The sequence below is a fragment of the Oncorhynchus keta genome, chromosome 4 (assembly GCF_023373465.1).
Source record: "Oncorhynchus keta strain PuntledgeMale-10-30-2019 chromosome 4, Oket_V2, whole genome shotgun sequence".
In the NCBI taxonomy this organism is placed as follows: Eukaryota; Metazoa; Chordata; class Actinopteri; order Salmoniformes; family Salmonidae; genus Oncorhynchus; species Oncorhynchus keta.
Genome location: NC_068424.1, coordinates 70,528,509 through 70,534,522, shown reverse-complemented (window position 1 = coordinate 70,534,522; position 6,014 = coordinate 70,528,509). Strand labels below are relative to the sequence as shown.

Sequence of the window (6,014 nt, the reverse complement as noted above, 5' to 3'; positions counted from 1 at the left end):
GGGTTCCACCCCAAATGGCACCCTAATCACTTCATTGTGCACTACCTTTGATCAGGTCCGCAATAGGACTGTGGTGAAAAAGTAGTGCACTATATAGGGAATAGGGTGCTATTTGGGATTGAGACCCAGGTCTTTGTTAAAGAAGGTGGAAAAAGACAACAGGTGGTACAGCTTAGCTGTTCTACACATGTGTAAACAGGTGTGTTCTGTAAACATGCATATGTATGTATGTACAGGAGGCTGGTGGCACCTTAATTGGTGAGAATGGGCTCGTGGTAATACCTGAAGTGGAATCAGTGGAATGGTGTCAAATACAGTAAACATGGCTTCCAGGTGTTTGAATCCGTTTAATTAGCTCCGTTCCAGACATTATGATGAGCCGTTCTCCCCACAGCAGCTTCCTGTATGTAAACAGTCTTTGGATAGCAGTCCTCCCTCTGACAACACAAACAAGTTGATGCGTTGTTGGACAGTAGAGGTGTGTGTGTGTGTGTGTGAATTGAAGAGACTACCTGTGTAATATGAAATCTACCACTCCTGAGTTCAAATAGTATGGGTTTTCTTTCAAATGCTTGAGTTGCACTTTATTGAGTTTGCCTGACGCAATAGTCCCAAAAGTGCACACCATGTTCATCAGTCTCAGTCAATCGTTCAAAGTATTTGGAAATAAATCAATCAAATAATATTTCCTTTAACCCAGGTCTGGTAGCTTTCACACCCACAGGCAGGACAGAAAGGAGTTGCCTCCCTAGCCCATCCCAGGCTCACACCACCCTCTGCCCCCTGTAGCGCCCCCTACCTATGTGGCCCTCTCACCACTAGTGTTGGGGACTACAGTGCCTGGCCACCCACTAGGAGGTGACTACAGTGCCTGGCCACCCACTAGGAGGTGACTACAGTGCCTGGCCACCCAATAGGGGACTACAGTGCCTGGCCACCCACTAGGAGGTGACTACAGTGCCTGGCCACCCACTAGGAGGTGACTACAGTGCCTGGCCACCCACTAGGAGGGGACTACAGTGCCTGGCCACCCACTAGGAGGAGACTACAGTGCCTGGCCACCCACTAGGAGGTGACTACAGTGCCTGGCCACCCACTAGGAGGGGACTACAGTGCCTGGCCACCCACTAGGAGTTGACTACAGTGCCTGGCCACCCACTAGGAGGTGACTACAGTGCCTGGCCACCCACTAGGAGGTGACTACAGTGCCTGGCCACCCACTAGGAGGGGACTACAGTGCCCGGCCACCCACTAGGAGGTGACTACAGTGCCTGGCCACCCACTAGGAGGGGACTACAGTGCGTGGCCACCCACTAGGAGGTGACTACAGTGCCTGGCCACCCACTAGGAGGGGACTACAGTGCCTGGCCACCCACTAGGAGGGGACTACAGTGCCTGGCCACCCACTAGGAGGTGACTACAGTGCCTGGCCACCCACTAGGAGGGGACTACAGTGCCTGGCCACCCACTAGGAGGTGACTACAGTGCCTGGCCACCCACTAGGAGGTGACTACAGTGCCTGGCCACCCACTAGGAGGGGACTACAGTGCCTGGCCACCCACTAGGAGGGGACTACAGTGCCTGGCCACCCACTAGGAGGTGACTGCAGTGCCTGGCCACCCACTAGGAGGTGACTACAGTGCCTGGCCACCCACTAGGAGGGGACTACAGTGCCTGGCCACCCACTAGGAGGGGACTACAGTGCCTGGCCACCCACTAGGAGGGGACTACAGTGCCTGGCCACCCACTAGGAGGTGACTACAGTGCCTGACCACCCACTAGGAGGGGACTACAGTGCCTGGCCACCCACTAGGAGGGGACTACAGTGCCTGGCCACCCACTAGGAGGGGACTACAGTGCCTGGCCACCCACTAGGAGGGGACTACAGTGCCTGGCCACCCACTAGGAGGGGACTACAGTGCCTGGCCACCCACTAGGAGGGGACTACAGTGCCTGGCCACCCACTAGGAGGTGACTACAGTGCCTGGCCACCCACTAGGAGGTGACTACAGTGCCTGGCCACCCACTAGGAGGGGACTACAGTGCCTGGCCACCCACTAGGAGGGGACTACAGTGCCTGGCCACCCACTCGGAGGGGACTACAGTGCCTGGCCACCCACTAGGAGGCAGCATTTTGTGTTTGTGCAGAAGGGAATAGACAAACGTTGTTTTTCTTTTTTGAATTTATTAGTGCCACATTCCATCGAATGTTGAAACTGCAAATCTTAACATGATTTACAAACACACAGGCTTGAACTGGGTGAAAACATACACAAGCTGTGTTTTTCTACTATAATAATTGTGCCATAGATACTGTTATTGTGTGTTTTTATTTAGAGATTTAGTTGTATTCAGTCATGAAATGTTTATTAAGATTACAACCAACCTTCGTCTTAAGCGTTGTAATTAATTCCCCATGTTTTCTATCCGTTGGACAGTGAAGGACCAGCTACCACCTGACACATTAGATTGACCTCATTGTTTTTCACAGACAGGTGGCTCAGCATCGTAACTCGCCTGTTTATAGACTACAGTAGTGTAGCTATAATATAGATAATAACCCTCTGTGATTGGACTGACCTGTGTGTGCTAGATTTTGGAGGGGCACATTTAAAGGCCTGACATTACGCACAACGATACCCCTCCAAAGGACAGACAGACAAATGGACGGATGGTTGGGCACAGGGGCAGGCCGGGCCTCGGCCCCAGGTTATTCTGGCCTCTGACTTATCCCCTAACATTTAACCTGGTGGCCCATGTTTCCCTCTAACATCGCTGAGGAAGGCCTGCCTTTTGTTAGTTTGGCTTCAGTTGGTTCAGTTGGACGTGGTTGATGCTGACACTCCTGAAAAGCGCTTTTTGAGCTGGTTTAGGCAGGTCATCTGAGTAAAAACCAATCTGACCGGCTATGTACAGTTCAGTACCCACACAGAACCTTAGAAACCACACCAGCTTTCTGAATACGCGCAATACAGCAATGATCATGAGGTCCAGTGTAGACCGACTCTAAAGCTCAGATTTTCTGCTAAATGGCATATATAGATTTTGACAGGATCACTACAGATCACTGGCTGTCAGACATGTACAAGAAGTGTGTATAGAAGTCTTCAGCTGACTGTTTGCCCATGGAAACATTAAAAATAACTTTTGAATGTTCAGTTGTGTAGGTACACACAGACAGGAATGATCAGTTGTGTAGGTACACACAGACAGGAATGATCAGTTGTGTAGGTACACACAGACAGGAATGATCAGTTGTGTAGGTACACACAGACAGGAATGATCAGTTGTGTAGGTACACACAGACAGGAATGTTCAGTTGTGTAGGTACACACAGACAGGAATGTTCAGTTGTGTAGGTACACACAGACAGGAATGATCAGTTGTGTAGGTACACACAGACAGGAATGATCAGTTGTGTAGGTACACACAGACAGGAATGATCAGTTGTGTAGGTACACACAGACAGGAATGATCAGTTGTGTAGGTACACACAGACAGGAATGTTCAGTTGTGTAGGTACACACAGACAGGAATGTTCAGTTGTGTAGGTACACACAGACAGGAATGATCAGTTGTGTAGGTACACACAGACAGGAATGATCAGTTGTGTAGGTACACACAGACAGGAATGATCAGTTGTGTAGGTACACACAGACAGGAATGATCAGTTGTGTAGCGACACACAGACAGGAATGATCAGTTGTGTAGGTACACACAGACAGGAATGTTCAGTTGTGTAGGTACACACAGACAGGAATGATCAGTTGTGTAGGTACACACAGACAGGAATGTTCAGTTGTGTAGGTACACACAGACAGGAATGTTCAGTTGTGTAGGTACACACAGACAGGAATGATCAGTTGTGTAGGTACACACAGACAGGAATGATCAGTTGTGTAGGTACACACAGACAGGAATGATCAGTTGTGTAGCTACACGCAGACAGGAATGTTCAGTTGTGTAGCGACACGCAGACAGGAATGTTCAGTTGTGTAGCGACACGCAGACAGGAATGTTCAGTTGTGTAGCGACACGCAGACAGGAATGTTCAGTTGTGTAGCGACACGCAGACAGGAATGTTCAGTTGTGTAGCGACACGCAGACAGGAATGTTCAGTTGTGTAGCTACACGCAGACAGGAATGTTCAGTTGTGTAGCGACACGCAGACAGGAATGGTCAGTTGTGTAGCTACACGCAGACAGGAATGGTCAGTTGTGTAGCTACACGCAGACAGGAATGTTCAGGTGTGTAGCTACACGCAGACAGGAATGATCAGTTGTGTAGGTACACGCAGACAGGAATGATCAGTTGTGTAGCTACACGCAGACAGGAATGGTCAGTTGTGTAGCTACACGCAGACAGGCATGGTCAGTTGTGTAGCTACACGCAGACAGGCATGGTCAGTTGTGTAGCGACACGCAGACAGGAATGTTCAGTTGTGTAGCTACACGCAGACAGGCATGGTCAGTTGTGTAGGTACACGCAGACAGGAATGTTCAGTTGTGTAGCTACACGCAGACAGGAATGTTCAGTTGTGTAGCTACACGCAGACAGGCATGGTCAGTTGTGTAGCTACACGCAGACAGGCATGGTCAGTTGTGTAGCTACACGCAGACAGGAATGTTCAGTTGTGTAGCTACACGCAGACAGGCATGGTCAGTTGTGTAGCTACACGCAGACAGGAATGTTCAGTTGTGTAGCTACACGCAGACAGGAATGGTCAGTTGTGTAGCTACACGCAGACAGGCATGGTCAGTTGTGTAGCTACACGCAGACAGGCATGGTCAGTTGTGTAGGTACACGCAGACAGGAATGTTCAGTTGTGTAGCTACACGCAGACAGGAATGTTCAGTTGTGTAGCTACACGCAGACAGGCATGGTCAGTTGTGTAGCTACACGCAGACAGGCATGGTCAGTTGTGTAGCTACACGCAGACAGGAATGTTCAGTTGTGTAGCTACACGCAGACAGGCATGGTCAGTTGTGTAGCTACACGCAGACAGGAATGTTCAGTTGTGTAGCTACACGCAGACAGGAATGGTCAGTTGTGTAGCTACACGCAGACAGGCATGGTCAGTTGTGTAGCTACACGCAGACAGGAATGGTCAGTTGTGTAGCTACACGCAGACAGGCATGGTCAGTTGTGTAGCTACACGCAGACAGGCATGGTCAGTTGTGTAGCTACACGCAGACAGGAATGTTGTACTGCTTCCATACTACGTTGCTTCATACTAAGTAGCTAGGACACTAGTGTGGATATTGGATCAGAACCAATGATTGGGAATGATTTTGACACATAAGGACACAAGTCATCATCAGAGACTTCAGTTTATTTAGTGTTCCCTGGCCAGTGTAGTTCTATCGAATGAGATGTATACATTAAATGGTAGAGAAAGGTATTGGCCAGGAAGCCATTCTAGCCTACTACACTACTGTCTGTCTAAACAGTTGATATTTATACACCCCTGTTCTGCTGTGTACAAGCTGCCTGGCAACCGATGATGAACCGTAAAATACTTTATGGATTTATTTGCTTCAAATATCCCTGGATGATGATGTTTAAATGTTAATATTATAAATAAAGTTATTCAAATGAAATTGTATGTTGTTTTTTTAAATACATTTGATTGATTAATTGTTTCTTTGAAAGATATTTTGATGATTGGCAATCCAATGTTACCCAGAAACCCTTGGAGTGGAGACGTCCAGGCAGAGATAGTTAAGTGGCATCAACTGATGTAACCTGGAAAATCTTGCCTTGATCCGAGTGAGGACATTGGTCAATTGCCTATACTCCTGATATCAGCCAATGGCTTAAATAAAGTCAATCGTACATTTATTGATCTATCAGGAAGTGGAGTAGAGTTATTATATTATTCCCATTTTTTTTTTTCATGCACAACAGTTTCTCGTGTGAATCAAGAACGTTCCACCACCCAAAGGACATCCAGCCAACTTGACACAACTGTGGGAAGCTTTGGAGTCAACATGGACCAACATCCCTGTGGAATG

General features: G+C 48.4%; 1 long non-coding RNA gene across 11 annotated transcripts; it reads left to right on the top strand.

The window, feature by feature from the left end:
- Positions 1-916: 916 nt before the first annotated feature.
- Positions 917-5,600, top strand: LOC127927753 (uncharacterized). 11 transcript variants are annotated; one of them, XR_008128967.1, is made up of 4 exons: positions 917-979; positions 1,321-1,599; positions 1,631-1,754; positions 1,786-5,600. It is a non-coding gene; the product is annotated as an uncharacterized LOC127927753 (long non-coding RNA). The 11 variants fall into 11 exon arrangements; XR_008128969.1 differs by having other exon boundaries at positions 933-979; positions 1,414-1,599; XR_008128966.1 differs by having other exon boundaries at positions 973-1,072; positions 1,290-1,599.
- Positions 5,601-6,014: the final 414 nt, after the last annotated feature.